Below are 20,352 nucleotides of genomic sequence, written 5' to 3'. Positions count from 1 at the left end.
GACTCGCCAGGGAAACACTGGTAGAGAAGAAGAAGAAGAGAGGAGAAGAGAGAGAGAGAGAGAGAGAGAGAGAGAGAGAGAGTGAAATAAGCAGTGGAAAGGAGACAGATTCGTAGCAGGGGTTGGGTTGGCAGTAGAAAAAAAGGAAAGGAAGAGAAGAGAAGGGGAGGAAAGATAGGAAGAGGAGGGAAAAAAAGATCGCGAGAAAATTAGTGCTTCCTCCCAGGAAGGAGGCCGACAGGTTTTTATGCGTTGGTGCGTATTGTTGCAGGCGGCCATGGTAAGTTCGGAATGTAATTATTAAGATTCAATCGCTACGGGGTTCGATGTAATCAGCCGTAATGTTCGGATTATAAATTGCAAAGGATTTACTCACCGTTGCCATGGGTTCTTCTCTCTTCTCTTTCGCCTTACTCGTGTCCGTCAAGCATCTTCGTTGGCAAAATCTCGAAATTATACATTGTTTTTCTCTCGGTGGAAAGGGCGAACCTTCGTGCTTTATGTTTGCTCTCTGGGAAGGTCGTTTTCGAAACCGGTCCCCTCTATCAGCGAATGGACAAGAAACCGCGGCGACGACTTTTCGAATTCGCGATCGCTCTCGATCAGCTGATGATTCCGACGGACACCTATCTCGTGCACTGATTTTTTCCTAACAACCTAACACGTTTATGCGCGTGTTTTGATTGCCGAGTTATTTATTATTTAGTTTCATTTATTCGTTGTAAACCATGCCGTCCGGCTTACAGCATATTTACTTATCGCTATCTTACGTACCAATTACCGTGCTATTTATCAGCGTGCGTTACTCGAGATGGAAATTATGACAACGTTTATAATGTCTAGATTACTTTGGGAATTTAAAACAGTAGTTAAGAGTCAATCAACACCGTTCATTGTCCCGAATTGCCCCGTGTTTGTGGCGTGTTAGAGGCAATGACTTACAGAGATGCGCAACAACAGTGAAAAAGAAGAAAACCGGCACGATCGGGTGTGCCAGTGTTGGAAAAATCTCGCGGTGCGTGCGTGGACCAAAGGCAACGTGACTGCCATACATTCTGCTATCTTCCGTGATCGTAATCACGGATGCACGCAGGGCTGAGTGGTTATTTATAACGCCTTTGAGACGGAACGTGGCCGAGCACGCGGCAATAGTGTCGGTAGAGCGGCAACCCTAGCTCTGTAATGAATAAATAGTCAACCAGTACCACTTTCGATGGCCACTGTTGACGCATCATCTATTATTACACGAATTTCCACGAAATCATTGTGCCTAGCTTTTCTCTGTCAGTAGACAGGAGAGCGAGCAGCACAGGGACCAAGCGTATCTCGAACGTTTTGCAATATTAACGCTTCGCCTCTTAATTAGGGAAAGACGAATTAACTCGTCGTTCGAGCTGTCGATCCCTTAGACGCTAGAGTAATTTCTTTAGTCGATGATCGATCGTTTTTCTACGTATCGCTTTATTTCTTTGCTTTGACAAAATGTCGTTCGTGAAAACGTTAACACAATTCTAAGGGTTAAAGTGAAATTATCTTTGCGTATTCTCGGACAAGCTGAACATCTTTTGGCCCAGCGTGAGTCATGCGAACTTTCGTTGTTTAAACATCCTTGCCAGATCTTTGAACGCTTTGTCCGTGTCCCTATATTATTTGCGTGTTTCGTGTCCTGGTAGGGGTACCGTTTGCCGGATCTTCCGCTTTTAATCTTGTCGCAAAACGATATCGCGATATCAGGTTTTTTATTTGCGGTGCGATAAGTCGGGTTGCCGAGGCAAACTTTGCCGGCGGCAGTCGAAGCCGTTGGAAAACGTTGCTCGTGGATTCTTTACCGTGCCGCTTTCTTTTATCGTTTAATTATCGCTAAATAATTGTAGTCGGGAAAGCTTATCTCGCGAGAATTTAGCTCGCCCTCGAAGTTGGCCATTTTCTTCGCCAAAACTTCGTCAAGTTTATACAAATTTCCGATTCTAGAAGAATTCTCGCCCTAATGAGAAGATTCCTCCCGAGTTAACATAGTAACTCGTAATTAAAACTCGGAATAGACGTGGTGGGTCCAGTGAACGCAATAATGTAAGGAAGAAACGGTGGTTCGAGGAGAAGCAGCGGAATAGAATCGTCGGGAGGGAAGAAAATGTGCAAAAAAGAAAGTGTGGAGGCGAGAGGGGGGCGGACTGGATTCAGCCATTTTTGCGACACGAATAATTATATCTTATCTGACTCGACCCGTGGCCTCGGGAACGCGATGCGTTCGCTTGCCTCGGCTTTCGAAAAAAAAAAGAAAAAAAAAAGATATGTAACCGACGGTTCGCGAGGATGAAGCTGCAGGATATGCGTCGACGCGCTTCCCAGCTCCTTGCTCGATATATTTTGCTCCCCTCCCAACTGTGCGTCCTGCTCACAGAGAAGTAACTTGACAGTTTTAAACGAATCACCTTCGACAACGATCCATTAGCGACAATAAATTAATATCTGAAACGTTAAGGACTGTTTTCCAATTATTTCTTCGTGGAAACTATATTAGCTTTTTCTAACTTTCAGCAAATTACTCGATAGCATGTGAGACTTTTTTGGGGAATTAGATGATCGAGGATAAAGCCAGTAGATAGTCGCGATGCTGAAAAGCGGCTAAAAGTATTTCCGCTAGGACCAGCTACAAACTTTTCGTTGCTGTTGGTTCTATCGTTAACAGCGTGTAATTGTATGACGTACTATATCGACGTAGAATCGTCATTTCTTCGCGAATGGCTTGTTTCGTTTGAATAGAATCGGCATAGTTCTTAAGGAAAAGTCGATATCGCAGCATAAATTAAAATCACGCTAGCTCCAGTAATAAGAGGATCACGGTAGCTTAAGCGTTTACCGAATTTAATATGGCTCGGACAGGCGTTTAATAAAATCTCGTTTCGCGCTGTTCCATCGTGGAAACAACTTTAACGTTTGAATAGAATACAATATAACATTGTGGTATAAATAGGTTTGAGCGACGTAGGAAAATCCGTCTTTTCTCTCGCAATATTGCCTGGGATTGAAAGAGATTGGCGAACGGAAAAACACAAGTGAGACGACAACGCTGAGAGAAAACTATTTGTAATAAAATCGTGTAGAGCACGGTAGGGGCTCGTCAATGTTAGAAACTTTGTAGAAGTTTTAAAAACGAAAGACAGAATAAAACGTTGGAAATAGACTAGCTATAGTCTGCTGCACGTCGAAATGCAGAAAGTGTTACAGTTCACTCCCCATATGCTCTTGAACGGCAATTGGTACGGTGCAATTGATTCAAATGGCATTGCATGGTGCGCAGCGTTATAGAACAGAGTTACGGTGGACTCTTCTTCATAAAGTATGCTGCTAACATTAAAGGGAGCCCACGGAGCTGATGCGTTATGTCGACACCAACAATTACACTGGTAGAAACTTGCTTCGTACGACGTAACACAATATACATATTTGTGTTTGAAGCGAAGTCTATAGAAGAGTTTAAGTACAAGTTGGAATCATTCGGTTCCGTTGAAATCAATCTCGCGTGGTGGTCCCCACGACCGTCCCACTTTCTCTAAATTCCTCGAGCCGTTTGGAGAACGGAAAATCCTCGATGGATACGGGGATCATGATCGCGACGAAGGGAACATAAATCAGCCGGTGGCTGCGTCCCGTGACAGATCACCGGCCCACGGTGTAACTTTGCCCGTGCTTATGAATGAGAATTAAAGGCCTCACGCTGCGAAAGACGGTGCATCGGGAATAACAAATACTAGCCACGAACGCAGCTCGGTTCTTACCTCTTGTTTCTCCGCGTCGCTCGTAAACGAACCAACGAGAGCTCTTCTTCATTTTAACGATGCACCGTTGCTTTTTGCCCCCACCGTTTTCTCCTCTCTGCAACCATGTTACTACAAAACCGCGCTCTGATCTGTGTTGGTGCGTTAATTTCTCTCAGACACGGTAATTAAGGCTGCACGTTATCAATGTATATCCTGACAAATGCTGCAACCAGCGATAATACGTAAGAAAGTTGATCGGAATGGGAAACGGTCGACAGAAATTGTAGAATCGACGCACGAATCGCCGGTTTTCTAGCGAAATCGGTAACAAACGGAAGATGGGCCACGCGGTATACGCTGTATCGATATCTATAAATGTCTGTTGGATGATCGCGCGGAACGAAGCAACACGAGTACCAGCAATATGCTGCGTGGAATCTGGTTTCTCGAGTCGCCTTGAAAACGAACGATCCACGACGCAGGGGGTGGATTTTGCGATATTAAAAATAACGACAGAATACGCGCAACTGTTTGACCCAGTTGAGATATCGATTTTAGTGGCCGGTATCGCCGAGATTAATATTAGACCGCGTTCTGGAAATAGGTGAACGAGCATACTGCAATACCGTTGCTGCATTCGTTGTCGACGAGAGCGGAACTCGTCTGAATCTGTCTTTAAAAAATACCGGTTTCTCTGGCGAGAAAAGCTGCTCTTTCGTTTCGTTTCGTTTAAACATAAACGCACGGTTAGGAACGATCGTGCGGATGTTAGAGGAGATGTAAGAGGAGCCACGTCTTATCGTCGTAGAGGATAGAAGACAGGTGGTGTTCGAATCGAACGCGCGGATGGACGAGTCGAAGATTTCTCAGAGTGAAAAATTAGAATCGATCGTTGGAAATGTCGAGGCTGCGAACGCGTCGAGACACCGTGTATATAGGGAATGAAGTCAGTGATACACTTTTCCACTTTCTCCGCGACCGAGATTACACGAAGCCTTGGGTAGAACACCGCGAGATAAAACTCACCTTCGTTCTGCTCTTGTGCATGGTACTCAATCGTCAGAGGCTTTCTACTTGTCAACGAATCAATTTATTTGTCGATATTCGTTCTTCCTTCTCGATCGTTTGTTCAATGTTTTATCATGTAGAAGAGCACGCTCGAAGGATGAAAATGTTGCGAAATGGCAAACCACGACACGGTTCTCTTAGTTGAATTATCAACGATCGATCCACGTGGTGGCACGTAGATACACGTGTTCGTACCAGAGCGGAATAAAGTCGTCGACCTGACGGCTCCACGTGTGAAACGTTTGCACGAAACTCGTCATACTCGACGGGCCGCCTCGACCGCATTAACTACCGATTCGTTCTTTCGTAATGCAACATTGTGTCGTACGAACTTCTACCATGTTGCCTTATCTGTTTGTCGAGATTTAATTTCGCGATAAGAAACTCGCGAAAGACCCATCGGTTTCGCTATTGACCTGGTATCTCCAGTTCTTTCCCCCGTACAAAAATTGAACTAGTTTCTTAGAAGGAAGCCAGGTTTTCAAAGCTTCGTTGCTAACTACCACTCGCGTGGTATAGCTTTCATTGCAATTTTCAACAAACTTTCCCGCTATTACGAGGCTAGCCAAGAATCCGCAAACTTGCTTCTCGCGCTTAATTTCACTTTACCTTGAAAACTTGCGCGTTTCAATCTACATAATTTTCCACGGAGAATCGGGTCAACGTTTTCCATCGTGGAACGTGCCACGGGATTCTGGACGCCACGGTTCGCAAACTGATTCCAGGGCCGGTCGATTAAAACGTAGTTTAAAATTCGATGGTCCAGAGGGATGAATCGGGAACTATTCTCCGCGTGGTGAGGCGATCGATCGCGTTCCGCAGTGGCTTGCATGAGAACCACTGCGTGTTCCCATTTCTCCTTTCAGCGGTCGGTCGCTCGATCCGCGGTTGTATAACAGCAATGAAAGTACTCCGACAGGCAACGGGCAACGTCACGTCTCTGTCCACGCTAACTACCTTGATAGTCGTCGTTCTAGCTGCCAGCATGCTCGCTCGCAATCTTAGCGTGCTCCTATTTAAACGACCGCATAACGCGTGGATGCTGCATGGTGCTCTGGATACCGAGTCCCATGGAGCACCGATCCTCGGCTTCCTCGGCGTTCCTTCCACGTTTTTCGATCGATTCGCTCGACCGAATCGTTCCAATCGTTCTAATTTTTCGATAGCTAAGAGTCGGAGAATTTCTTCAGAAGCAACGGAGAATAGTATCGGTTTCACTTTCGCGTTTTCCCAGTGCTTTTTTGCGGTCAAGTTGTTCTGCGGCTTGAGAGGGCGCGCATCCTTCTCGTCCTCGTCCAAGTCGATATAGCGATCGAGGACATGTACATCGCGATGTCTCTTGCGTTTAATTCCCACGGGATTCGATCGTCGAAATCTTAATCGATCGAAATTAACAGCGATAATAATAAAAGTATACGATTTCCCGTAGCATCTTCGCCACGAGTCTACCCTCCGTGCTCGGATACGGCAATTATTTCGTAGAATCTGATTTCGAAACGATTCGTGAAACCTTTTGTTTCCTCCACGAAGTTAACGAGCCTGGTATGCCGACTAAATAGAAGATAGCGAATGGAAAAGGGAAAACCTGAAGGTTTCATGACTAACGACGTCCGAGCGCAGTGTCGCGACACCGTTCCATCGATGCGATCGATGTTGCAGAATCGTTTTATCTTATCGGAGCAATCAGGCTCGGAGGCGTAAAAATGGTACGTGTTTGAAATACTCGTTATCTCGATGATTATTTCGACCCCGGGAACGACGACGCGACGCGATGGAAGTGCATTGTACGATAGGGCAGTGTCTCGCGAATCGATGCTCGCGCGATTTAGGTCAATATTTTTTAGCACATCGTTCAATTGCCTTCGCTTTGACATCGTTATTACTCGTTCGCCGTTGCTCGCCACGAAGCGTGCGCGAGAGAGCCTGAATCCGTTCGATCGAACGCGTTCGATTTTCATCAGTCGCGTTATAAAATTAGACGACAAGTAAATAGTCAATGTCAATTTCGTGTTCGAACGATTCCAGATTAATGGAAATATGGATATTCGTTTGCACGATATCCGTGTCGATCTTCTTTGAAAACTTGTTGACCCGACTACCGACCTGGACTAAACTTGGACACTTTTATCGAATCCGCGGTTATTTTTATTGCGCCGATGTCGTCGTCGATCGACAAATATTTAGACGTTCGTGTTGTCGTAATAGCGGGCTAATCCGTTTTGATTTCGCTAATTTTAGGTCACGCGGGATCAGCGAAACCCATAGAAACGATAATCGTACCTAGGAAATAGGATTGATCGGTCTAGCCAAGTTATTTCATTGTGGCGTTGTTGCGATTCGAATATTTGGAAGTGCCGTTATTTTCGACTAAAAATAAATGTCAACATATTTCGGCTGGCATTGGACGCGTAATCTTCCGTGGAATATGAACCCGAATGGAAACTTTCTTACTTCTTCGCTCGATGATAAGGCTGTTGTCGGTGATGCAAAATGGAGGAGTTGGCCGCCGATTCTTGTTTTCCTCTTCGCCGATTGATCCGGCGACCTCGCGAACCGATGACTGGCTAAGGTCAAGCGCGTATTTTCTGCTCGCGATTTTCCTTATGCACAGACCTTTAACTCCCGGCTATTAAACGGCTGCTAGGACTAGGGCAAATCGCTTGCTCGCTTCTTCGCCGTCGTCGTCGATTACTAGTTAAACGTGGCCTAATTTGCGACCGTAGCGATCTCACGGAACTGGTGAAAAAAGCGTCGAGGCTAACACGAGAACCGTGACACAAGTGATAAGAAACGATAAGAGAAATTTATGGTTGCGTTGCCGAAACAATATATGGAGATTTAAACACTTGTTGGTTTACCATTCCCGAGGGAAATATATTTTTATTGTTAACCAGAGAGACGGTTTGTTAAAGAAAATGTGCGTCGTGGCGAACGATAAGGCGGTCGGTTCACGGTACTCGTAATGCAGACAGAAAAAGGTGATGTATGGTGTGTGCATATCGGTACACATTGCGATTAAGGCCACGGTCGAAACAGTCTGACAACGCGCTCGTAAACGCGGACGAGTTAAATACTTTTCATCTAGCCACTTATCGAAGTGACGTGGAAAACCCTTCGACCATTCTCGAAGGAGAGCAATTAAGCAATAGCCGAGTTCCATTCGTCGATGTGGTAGTAAATGGTGAATGTTTGTAAAATTGAAAAGACCTGCTTGAAAGAAGCGTCGGAGAAAACGTAACGATTTTAAAATAGAGTCGAGAAATACTATTGGTATTTCGTAGACGTGACGATCCAAGTTATTTATTATCTATTTTTTACTGTTAGCGAAACCGCGAAGGATCGAGGAATACGTTTGACTCGATGTTTTTGGCATTTTTAATGTTTCTCTCCTCGATATCGTAGCTATTTCAAGCGTTTATGAAAGGTCGGCGGAAAATTCTGTCGACAAGGTTTCGCCGCGGACTTTTCTGGGAAAAGCGATTTAACGCCCGCGTTTCCGTGATATTTTTACGAGCCGAAAGTTTTTCTCCTTCGAACCGGTAGGTCATTTATTTACGTACAACGTTGCACATTCGTCATGTCCATCAAAAGCGTCTGGAAGAATCGGGCGTACAATAAGAAACGAAAATAAACGGCGACGAGAAAATTGGCCTACTTTTGCAGCTACAAAAGAAGCGTCGACGCCGCAATTTCGGCTGTTACTTCGATAGAAAGTTGCCCGTTTAAAGATCGCGAGGAAAGTAAAATGGAAAAAGAGCGCAACAGAGCGTCGGGAATTCTCCGATGCGGCTACCACAAAAAAAGCCCACACAAATTTCACCCGTGCAAACACGCACGTCGTGAAAGAGTTCCCACGTGATTCCATCCCACGCAGTTAAAAAAAGTTCCATCGAGAAGCGGAGTGCCGCGCAAAAGTTCAACGAACAAAGTTGTCGTTCTCTAACAGAACCTTCGTGCTGAAAATACACCGTCCACCCTTTAGGATGGAAACCGCTCCGCTATTCCATTGCTTTTCCCTGCAAGAAAATCGCCGCTTCAAGTTGTCGTTTCACCGCAACTTTCGTGCTCGAAATACACGATCCCGTTTCCCGTTTTCGCTTTGATAAAACGTTTCCCAGATAATACATTTCCCTCTCGACTCGTGGAAACTAGCGCCGGATAATTTGAAAAACGTACGTACGGCCATCGAATCGCAAATTACTTTCAAGAGGCGTGTGTCGAACTTGAACACACCTCTCGGTCGTTCGTTTCGGCTAAGGATCGAGGATTCTTCGAAATTTCGTGAGACGCCAGCGGATTCGTCGTTCTCCGAGAGTAGAGACATGGCTTTACGTATGCGGAATACGTCTCGGCGTCGCCGTCGGCGGGCGAGTTGCCATACGAAGGTCTCCTCGATGTCGTTTTCGGCAGCCGAAAGGGGGACCCTCATGAAGCGGCCGTAGGAGGGAGAGTAGAACGTCTAAAATCGCGTGGTTGTGTGCTCTTATACAATGTGCTCGCGCTACGCTGTGCGTCGAAGAAAGAGAAACTGGTTATCTCTTTTCCCTCTCCTCCTTTACTCTCTTCTATCTTTCTTCCTCGATTTCATTTTCCACCTTGTACATTTGCCAACCTTCCTCTTTTTTGCTACATTTTTTCTACCTCGGTTTCTCGTTGCTTTTTCTTCGAGTACAGTGTTCTTCTATTTATTTTCTCTCTCTCTTTCTCCCTCCCCCCTCTCTCTCTCTGCTTCGCCTCTTCTTCCATCTACTTTTTCTCTCGGTCATCCACATGTTTCTCTTCTTTACCTCCGCTTTTTTTTCCTTATCTCCGACTCTGTTTCTCCGTTCCTCTTCCACGAGCCCTGCTCGACGTTCGTTTCCCCTCTACTTGTTCCTGTTTCTGTCTCGCTCTTCGCGCCTCGTTTTCTCTGTTTCTTTCTACACACGCACGCGTGTCCCTGGCACGTGTGTCGCATCTCCACGTCGTTCCCCCGATCCTCCGTCTCCGTTCCCCTGTCGCCCGGTTTTTTGTGGCTGTTCCTTCGCCTCGTTTCTCTTTCATCCTCTCTTTTCTTCCTTCTTCCCGCTGCTGTTTCCTTCCTTCGACCGATTTATCCACCTCGCATCCCCCTTTCCTCCTCCGTCCCACTGCTACGTCGTGGATACGCATGCGTTTGATATCAGCTGAGCCTGTATCCCCGGAACGTAGTTCTTCCCTATTTCAGATTATTTTTTTCTTCTCGGACAGAACATGCCAGATGTTTGGCTGGGGACAAAGCGAACGTTTAAAAAATTAGAAATACATCAACGATATCTGGACATTTCTTATTATATATTTTCTCCTAACGACTTAATCATAGTAAAACTCGAATAGCAGACTAGAACGCAGTATCGTACACCCTGACGAAGGGAACGATATTCTTATCGTTTACCGACGAATTTCTATCCTCCCCTCGCGACTTCCTCTCCCGGACGGCTCGTCTGCCTGGCAATAAACAGTCGATTTCTCTTTCGCTCCGATGCTGCCGGCTTCCCGTCCCCGGTCCCCGTGTTGTGTCACTCTTCGTCGTCCGGTTGGAGCGCGTTGGTCGGAGCGTTGCTCGCTACGAAGGGGCCAAATAACTCCGAGGGGTAAACGACTTCCACGCGTGACGGAGTCTCGATGAAGCGCCGTGCGTGCCGGTTGAGGAGACAGGTTCGGGCATCCGGCAAACTCAGTCGATTCGGTCGCGAATCGACGTTCCAGACTCGCTTGGAGAGCGTTGGTACCACTTTGTCGTTGACGCCGCCGCCGTATAATCTAAATTCTTCCCTCAAAATGATTTTTAATCCTTGCGATGGAACTCGATACCAAACGAAGGTAACCGATGTTATTTTTTTGATGTTCGATATCGGAATTTAAGGATAACTATCTAGAGTTCGATCGAAGGATAACAATTAAGAATAGCATTGGTGATTCGAACGATAGATCGATAATTCCAGAACTAGAAGTAGCGGAACGACTAAAAGGCGAGCGGAGACGGTTGGAACGAAAAATTGGCCGTTTCTTTTCTAATTTATTTCTGATGACGGAAGGAGCGCGATCGCAACAGTTTTGCCCTATCAGTTTCTCCAATTTGCCTGCGATTGCATCGTGACCGTGTAGGCGGTTCACGGTTGCTCGATACCGAGCCTCCACGACGAGATACCGGCCGTTCTTCGGATTCCAGTGTCTCATAAACGTCTGTTAGTTTCCGAACGAGGCTTTCAATTCGACCGCTGTTCCACTTTCTGCTTTTGCCATGCTTTTCGACGCTTGCTTTCTTCTCGTACTCGGCCGATGCCTGGCATCCACGATATTTGCTTTAAGCTCCTTGGAATGTCATCGATAGTACTTTCGGAATCGGCCGTAGCTATTCGATCCCCATTCCACACGTGATATCTTCGCTCTTGGATTTTTAATTTAAATTGTTTCTGTTCTTCCTTTTGTATGACCATCCGTATTTATGAGATCCAGCGCGCGATATCGCCGCTCAAAATGTTACATACTGTACCATATCTGCAATCATATTCCCCAGCTTTACCTTGTAGAGGACCACGGAAAACATTCTCAGCGGTATCCTCGTTGAAACAACGATGCGGCAAGTCAATGGTCTCCGTGTTCGAATGAAACTCGAAGAGAATCCCGTGTGCGTGGGTGGTGTGCCGTTTATTCCCGGAGATGGAAGTGGGTCACAGCAGCTACCACCGTCGCGCGTATGAATAGGGGGTGGAAATGCATTCGTGTGCATCGCAGCCAGGTAAAACGAGCATATCTTGCCGAGTATTTCCTCTCTCTTGCTCCTTGGCCGTGTATTATCTTTCAGCGTGTTCAACGACGTTTCCTTGCTCAGTTTTCCACCAACAGCTTCCCTATTTTTTTCCAAGCGTTTTCGAACACCAGCTTTCCCAGCCAGCATTTTTTACGCAGTCGTCTTTCGACCTTTTCTTTCGACAGGTTGATTTCTATCGGAAATTTGGCGTTTGGGCGTGGATGCTGGCCAGATCTTTTTTCTCGCTGAATCGTTTCTGTCTAACAGTTTTTTCTTGCTTGTTTTTTTTTTTACAAAATCCTTTGGTATTGGTCCAAATCGATGCTCGAAGCAATTGAAATTCCGGTCAGTTGGTCACCTTTTTTCAATATTGGACGTGGAAGCCTTTTAAGCTGGAACAAGTTCACGGAAGAGCCGTGCGAATCGTTGCTGAAATCTCAGAATTCTTCGTTCGTGTGGTTACCCTTACTGGCGGCGCACGGTTGCTCGGATATCTTTCTTTCATCACCGAAGAGTAATTAGCGGTGACCACTGAGTAGCCACTCCCGGTTGAATCTGCCAGCATTTAAGAATAATTGCGGAGAAATTTTTCTTGGAAGCCGTCGTTTACGTCTCACGAACGCTCGTAATCGCCGTAAATTAACTTGGAATATCGTCTATTCCATCGGCGGATCTGGCCGATTCCATTTTTACTTTTACCATTGGTATAATTCGTCGAAACATTTTTCGTAGCTTCTATCAGGCATACGAGAATTCTAGGAACCTCTTTTCGTTGAGGACGATCGCTGCCCAGGCCCCCTCGTGGATTCCGCGTGCGTTCAGCGACCGCGTGCGAGTAATCGGCGAACCTGGCGAGTTTTTTGACGTCATTTCGCAAACATTTGCGCAGTTCGGACCGCCTGTTATTTCGTACGCGATCCTCCTCCACCCTCGACTCTCCCGTCAAGTCGCAACACTCTCGGTTCAGAAGAGCAACTTTCGACGAGAGGTGATTCGCCTTTTTCGGGGCCTGGCGTGGCGCGCGCGTCGTGTCTCCTGGCCCTCGGCCGCTCCTCCACGGCCCCTCTAATCGCGAATTCGAGACGGCTCGCACTTTCACTCGGTTCGTTCCTCGTTTTTGCCTCTTTTGTTCGTCGTTCCTCTTTTTTTGTTTCGAGGACCACGCGCGCGGCTCGACGACACACGTTCGATTTGGGAATGCGCGAGCGCGACGCGGAATATCGAGTGCTTCTGGTGCTTTACGGCGTACAGTCAGTCTGTGGGATACTTGGACTTGGACGTGTTGCTGTTACACGAACGGATTTTCGGAAGAGGTAACAACGCATTCTATTTCGGGACGCGTTTCATTTTCTCTCGAGAGTAATCGCGATACGCAGCTTCTCTTCTATCGATTCTTTCTGTATCAAAGAAAACATGAATTCGATTATTAGTTGAAATCGAGTCTCGCCCAAGTATCGGCAAAGTTAACGATCCGTTACGAAATCCATGGAAAGCGTGATTTAAACGTGTAGCATCTCGCGAAGATGGAGCTCGAACCAGATCGTTTTACGTCCCACGCGCAAAAGTTCCACGAAGACCGTAGGAAAGTGGCAACGAAACATTTTCCAGACGTCATTGATCGACGACGGCGAAATCCAGGCGAACTGCTCGCTGCACATGCGTGCGTCGTTTCGAGATGTTTGCACGTGCGTCGAGAGCGTCGCGATGTCACGTTGACCCAGTTGACGGGGGCTGCAAGCTCCCCTGCCTCTCCCGTGCAGCGATTTCTCAACTTGCGAGAATCGATGGCACGTGTATTTGCCCGTAGACCTGTCAATTCGCCAATACGCTCGTCTTTCAACCACCGTGCTGCTATTCCTCGTTTAATCGTTCGAAACGAATTCAACGAGATGCAGGAGAAAATCGTCAGCTACGTGGCTGGGATAATTCGAGATTGGATAGATGGTAGCGATTCTGACAGCGTAGAAACACGGATGAAAAGAAACGTTGGATGAATGGAACGTCGTGTCGTCCAGAAAATTTCGCTGTAAGATAGGCGACCGTACAAGAATCTTTTAATCCAGAAAACTGATTCTCGATTGATGGATTCATGGCGAAAGCTGTAATCTCACGATCGGCGTCTAGACGTGGTCTATCTGTACGTTATCTACACATCTATGTATACACCGTTTGTTCAAATTTATCCGGATAATCGTCCAATTTTATTACGATTTAATTACAAAGCTAAGTATAAATCACTGTAATGATTTTATTATTACGCGCGATGCATGGCGCGCGTGCATCCGATTCGCGAGAGAACGGGTGGATAACCGTTTCAAGGTGAATTTACAGAAGACTGGCCGGATTATTTGTGGATCCGTTTCTGGAGGAACGCGCGAGGCATCCGCGAGTTTGTTTAGGTTGACAAGCAAAAGCCCCGAACCGATGTTTCACGCCATCATGCTCATTGTCTCTTTGTCAACGCGTCGGCGCGCAAATCTTGTAGGGTTTGAACTAGATTCGAAGATGAGGAACACCCGTATCGCGGAGCCGAGTGTATTTTAGTAAACTAAACATAGAACCGACTCTAAACAGGTTTCAAAGCCGCGTTTAGGATGACGCGACAAGAATCATAAAGCGTGTTGTTGCACGTTAAAGAGACGGAGAACGAAGACCCGGAACAACGAGAAAGTGGACAGCGCCGAATTTCAGGAGACAAATTTTTCGTACATGCAAATTGATTGCTCGCGTTCAAACGCGGCTGCTTTCCCTCTCGATTTCTCTTTTTACTTTTAAACCATAAAGCGACAATGTTTAAATACGTTATTGGTGAAAGGATCCACATAGGTATCCCGTGTCGTTAAGATAATCAGCCTTCTGCCCCGAGGTCGTTCGTTCGGTTCTTCTCGTTTCCGTTTCGCACCGACCATACCATCCTCTCTTTCGTTCACGATTTGCGCAACGATGCTCGTGGGACGAGCTCGATTACGCTCGTCGAAATATATTTTCGCGCTCGTATAGCCGAAAGCCAAGAGCGTAAACTTGACGTTTCTGTATACGTCGCGACGTAATTCCAGCAGAAAACTCGAATCTGACTCTCGTCTCTGGAAGGAATCGAATCGATCGGTCCGAACGAAACGTCTCGTCTCGTTCTTATGCTCTGCCTGCCTGGCTGTTTCGCGTGCAGCGGCAGTCTGCACGCGCACTGATAAGAGTTTATGCGTTGAAAATCTTTATGGGATCTGTTCGTGCGATCATAAAGCTAAAGGCACACGATCGTAAACGCAGTCGCGCGCTTTAATGATCGTCGATAATTCAGCAATTACGAGCCGTTCGTACCTTCTCTCGCCCCGTGTCTCTGTCTTTCGCTGCCTAAACGTGTTAATTGAATCGTTCATCTTGAGCTAACGAGTGGTTACCTTGAACCAGTCACAGACTTTTCTTTGCGTCGTCCAACTTTCGTTTTCCTCTCTGCAATTGCCGGTGTCGTCGCCGTGGTTCGTCTTCTTGCTTCCAAATTGCGAATACTTATGTAGTCGCGGATCTACAGGTAAAATGGAAAGATCGAGAAGTTTCGATAACGAATCTTGGAGATTGCAAACGCGGGCACCGAGAGTCTCTGCGATTCGCACGCGAATTCTCGTGGTTCGTGTTTTCTCCATTTCCAACGATTTTCTCTGATCGTAGAGGAAGCGTTTCATTCGCGAGCTTCCCGCGGGTGAAATCTTTCGCCTCGGCGAGAAGGCGAGAAGCAGATTCGATCCAGATACAAAATTGTTCGACTCGATTCACGAGGAGACTCTATGTCTGTTTCTCCGCGAAGAATTTCTAGTCTCATCGTGCGGGTATATACCCGAGGGAAAAATCTGCGTTTAGCAGAAAATTCGTACGAAACGGTGCGCCCAGTTGCGGAGTATCTAGGCCAATGCACTCGAAATCTCTCGATACATGCGGCCAGGCTGCACCGAAAACGGCTGTATTATACCTGCTGAGCGGGAACAGAGGACCCGGGCAGCGGAGGAGAGGGTGGAAAAGGCGATAGAGAGAGAGTGTGAAACGAAGATAAAAAGGCAACGGGACGAGGGTGCGAAAGAGAGACGACAAAAAAGAGGCGAACGAGCGAATAGAGGGTCGTGAATAGAGCAAAAATGAGACGTAGAGATCAAGGGAGAAACGAGGAGGGATCGTCGGCGAGGTTCGCGGGAACAAGGGGCGAGAGGGTGGAATAGCATGGGAAGGGAAAAAGGAGACACGGTCGGAAAGAGAGTGGAGCAAAAAGGGATTCGGAGAGACAGCGGAAGAGGGCAGAACGAAGAGAAAACGAGCTTCGGGGGAGTGACGAATAGATAGACGAGCGAAGAAGTGGATACGGGGACAAAGAAGATACAGACACGGAGACAAAAAGGGGAGAATGGGAAAAAAAGAAAGAGGAGAGGAGGGAGGAAGGAATAAGAGAAAGAGAGAAAGAGAAGATAGAACGGCGGTCGACAAAAAAAATGCGAGTGGAGCAAAAAACGAGACAGATGGGACAAGGGAGTGGAAAAAAGAGCGAACGGGAGCGAGAAGGGAAGATTGGCCGCCCACGCTCGAGCATAGAGAGCAAGGAGTGTGCTTTGCTCGGTGCTTTTACTCGGGCGAAGCGCGATGTCGGCGAACCGTGTGTCCCAAAGTAGGTCAGGTCTCAATGGCGGTGCCGCAGAGCGGCCTGTGTCTACGTGCATGCGCACACTATCAGCCAATGCACATGCAGCCCGTCGGTGCAACGTGCTGCTGCGCTCTTCTATCTTTGAACTATGCGCGCCGAACCCTTTTTCCTGCTCCGCCGCGCTTCGCTTCTTCCACCACTTCCTCCACCCTCTTCTCTACCGCTACAGTCGAGCTCTGACGTTCGTTCTTCCTTCCCTTTTCCGGACCAGGCCCGACCTCCTCCTCCTACTCTTCCTCCTCCTCCTCCTTCTCCCTACTTTCGGTGATTTTCATCCGATCGCTGCTGGACGAATCCAGAGCCTCCTACCTCCCTACGAAAACGAACGTTTCCGGAGATGCTTGCTCCAGTTTCTTCTTTTTAGCTAGCTCGACCAGGTCACGGGATATTTGAATGTGTTTTCTGGCACGGAAGGGATGGGCGGGACGAGGATCAGCCCGACAGTAGGCAATCCGTGAGTAGAGCTCTCGGTAGAAGAATTTCGAAGAAGGAAACAGGTAGGCACGATGCTTGTAGAAGTACGAGCGATCGGTAAACTTCGCCAGCCTCAGAAGCGAGAGTTGAGCTGGTGCTAGATTCGAATCGCGATCCAAGTGCCGACGAAACGTTGTACGACGTTCTATGACGCGTCACATGGTAATCGGAATCAATTGAAATTGGCCGAGAGAAGCAAAATAGAAGAAGCATAGAGGAAACTGGCCTGACGGTTGCTACACGGAAATTGGCCTCTAGCCGAAGAATCGCTCGACTCTCTTTTAAACGACTTCCTTCAATGAAACGAAGAAGAAAGAAGGGGCCACGGGTAGGGATCGGGAGGATGGGAGAAACGCTAGCCGGAGGGTGTCGATGAGAAGCAGCAGCGGCTAGACCAGGTCATACCAATTTGTTTCATCAAGCAAAGTGTGTGTAATGCGTATGATGCAAGCGCGTGGAAGCCGGCCGGGACCGTGTTGTTCGCGCTTCAGGTTTGCACCTACGTGCTCGATATCTCGATTATCGAGCGTCCGAGTTCACCATGGGAATATGGGACATTCCGCAGCTGCGTACCTGCTGCGCTCTCTAGCTTCGAGGCTCTCAGGTCATCCGGGAGAGATTCTGCGTCTCTCGTTCACCTCCTCTTCCCTCTTTTTCTCTCCCCTCTGCCCCATCTCTTCCTTCCGACACCTCGTTGGCGACCTCTCTTTTTTCTCTTAATTATTTCTATCCCTCGCGTTTATTTATACGTGTCACCGTTATCGAGCTCCGACATAAATTGCCGTGGAAATAATCGTCTGGTCGGAGATAGATCGCCGAAGGAAGAAGATCGAAAGCTACGGTATTCGCACGAGGTTCGGCTCGAATTTTGCCCACCCACCAAGTCTCCAGCGGTTTCCTATTGGTTGTTTTTATTCTCGCGTGGTACTCGGCTGCTCGAGCTTTCGGCGTGCTAGTTGAGCGGAGCTTTGAAACGCGAAGTAACGTCGCCTTGTGAAGTTTCAATACACAGTGTTCCATTGCCGTAGCTCGCTTTGAGCTTGCAAACTACATTGAGGGACCGACGAAATTGGCCGAATAGCTCGTAGAAGGACACTTGAAGCTATTTTCCAATTAATAATCTAGGTGACAGTCGTTTCGATACTAAAATTAGGAGTGGAAGACGTCGCTCACGTGACGCTCAATTGAGCGCTTCGAGTTTCAAATCCGGTCGTGCCAATCTTCATAATCTTTCCACGCTAATAAACTTAACCATCTGATCATCGAATAGAAGTACGTGCTATTATAATTACGACCATACCAAGCGTTTTATCGTCTCCTTTCATTTCGAAAGGATTTCTCAAAGTTCCAACCGAATCGAAGTTCGCATCTCTCGTTCTCCCGTGTCTGTCTCATTCGAGGGGATCGAATCATATTCGAAAATAGTCGGATCGAAAACGTCGCGTTCTATGCATCACAGTTGCACCACGTGTTAACGATCCGATGCAGTTTTACGCCTACGTCACCGGTGCTTACCATCGATTTAGAGAGTAGGTCACAGATGCGCACCTGCTGGATCTAAAAGTTGGTCGCATCTGGGCTCTAATTTCCATCTCGATCGTTGTAAACAACACGTGTAACGATGATACCTCGCGCTGGCACTTCGTATCCGATCACCAAGTTCGGCTACTCGAACGGATCTTCTCACTTGCACTCGTCGTACGCACGAGTAACCACTCCGATCGAATCGATAAGATCCATAAATTATAATTGGCACTCGGTTAACGCCAGCATAAAGAGCCAAGACGGTAAGATTAATTGATCATGACAGATCACACGGTTCGCGAGATATTTAATCCTTGAGTCGTGTTAAAACTCTGGGATTCTGGAAGAGACGCGGCAGGATGCGACAAAGGACGATCCTTGCTGGCCTGAGACGCGATCTATCAATTACTTTTACTTTTAAACCGGCTGAAAGGCGCCATGACACAGATCGACCGGCCCGTTCGAACGAAACGCCGCGTGTACACAGATCTCTCACACCTACGCCAACGTCAGCCTCGACATCTGAGACAAGCCGCAGCTGCGAACCTGTCGCACTGCAACTGCAACTCCACGACCGAGGTCATCCGGCCAGTTTCGCCTCTCTTTTTCTCTTTCTCTCCGGTGCATAGCTCCTGTCCCGGTTTTTTCACTTTCTTTCACTCTCGCCGCCGTTGTTACGGCCGCACCATCGCCACCACGATTCGGAATTTCACGCACTGTCGTTGCACGTGTTAATCGAGCGACACGGCTGCGTATTTTTATTACTATTATCCAAATAGACAAATCGAGTCTTGGAGGTAGAAAAAGATACCGTTCAATTCTACGGTTATATCGGAGCAGACAGATTTGAAATTATTTATAAAACTTCTATTTTCTGTGATTCGACGTCACGAAGTTCCAGCGAAGAACAAGATAAGGAAGTTTCGTTGGCAGGTTCGTCGACGAAGTCGAGTTTCAGCTCTTCTCTCCGCGACAAGCCGATCGACGGCTGATTTATTAGCGACAGTTCTACTCGACGCACTCAACGTTGTTTTTCACAGAAATCTTCCGTGGGAAGAGATCTAAATTCGGTATTTTTAAATCTTTATAAAATCAACGCAGCGTATCGCGCCATATCTCGGAGTACGTGGAAAATACAAATTTTCAAGCTCGTAATCCAACATTAAATAACGGAAACACAGAGTGTATTATTCAGAAATCGATCGATCGCCGCCTCGCATGATCGCTTCCGAAGCGTCGATCGACCGTTCTATCGAGATTCAAGGCCTCTGATCTAGCGTGAACGCGATCAATGAAGTCCATTGGGATCGAGAAACGTTCTTCATAGCGTTCGACTCGCGCTGATCGCGCACTCGGATCGCCCATAGATCGTTGCTGGATCGCCGGCGAAAAGAAGCGAATTCTCGACAAATCCCTCGAAAGGGTTGAAATCGCTTACCTCTAAGACATCCATTTTCCACGGATTCCGAGAATATTTCCGGACGGTAGTAACGAACCAGCGAACGATTCATTTCGCGTACAGCCTTATGCGTGTAGCGAAGAATTCGCGGGGAATGAGATTTCCGCGAATTCATTAAGGGTACGTACCGCCGGTAGGCCTCGCACTGGCTGGTTACATAGATGCTGAACGCTTGAAATAAATGCGTGCATAAAACTTTGCAAGCAGGCAAACAGCTGCGCGCGTGCATCGGTGTGTTGTGGGTCGACTAGAGATGGGATCAAACCGCGCTCACGTTCAGTCGCGTCTAATCTCGTCCGGATAAGTTCGCCTGATATTCCCATCTCTAATCCTTTACGTTCTGAATTGTGCCACTCGTGGCTGATTTTTATGTCATTTTTTACTCTTCGATATACGATATCTTTGCATCGTGTGGTTTTTATTCTTCGAGCTTAAAATACCGTAATATCGAGGAAAAATTGTTAGAGAAATCTGAATGAAATACGGGTAGAAAACAATAGAAGCGCTGACAGACTGCAAGGATGGCAAATGCCGATGAACTATATGCCTGTAGCTCTTTGGGACATTGGGTATTTTGGGTCAACAGCTGTAAAACACTTGTACGTTGTAA

At 47.1% G+C, this 20,352-nt stretch overlaps 1 protein-coding gene across 4 annotated transcripts in view; it reads left to right on the top strand.

Annotated features, from left to right (window-relative positions):
- LOC117204684 (solute carrier organic anion transporter family member 74D) overlaps positions 1-20,352 on the top strand; it is an 86,235-nt gene that overhangs the window by 37,467 nt on the left and 28,416 nt on the right. The window contains exon 1 of one of the 4 annotated variants that reach the window (XM_033442313.1): positions 12,805-12,914. The exons of 2 other annotated variants lie outside the window; for them this stretch is intronic. The gene's annotated coding sequence lies outside the window, so the exon portion shown is untranslated. Of the gene's footprint in view, positions 1-12,804; positions 12,915-16,731; positions 17,158-20,352 lie in introns of those variants that run through there. One more of the 4 variants, XM_033442312.1, reaches the window with a different exon arrangement.

This window comes from Bombus bifarius, unplaced genomic scaffold, assembly GCF_011952205.1.
Source record: "Bombus bifarius isolate JDL3187 unplaced genomic scaffold, Bbif_JDL3187 scf7180000007979, whole genome shotgun sequence".
Taxonomy (NCBI): Eukaryota; Metazoa; Arthropoda; class Insecta; order Hymenoptera; family Apidae; genus Bombus; species Bombus bifarius.
The sequence above is the reverse complement of the archived record's forward strand: the minus strand, read 5'-3'. Positions and strand labels throughout refer to the sequence as shown.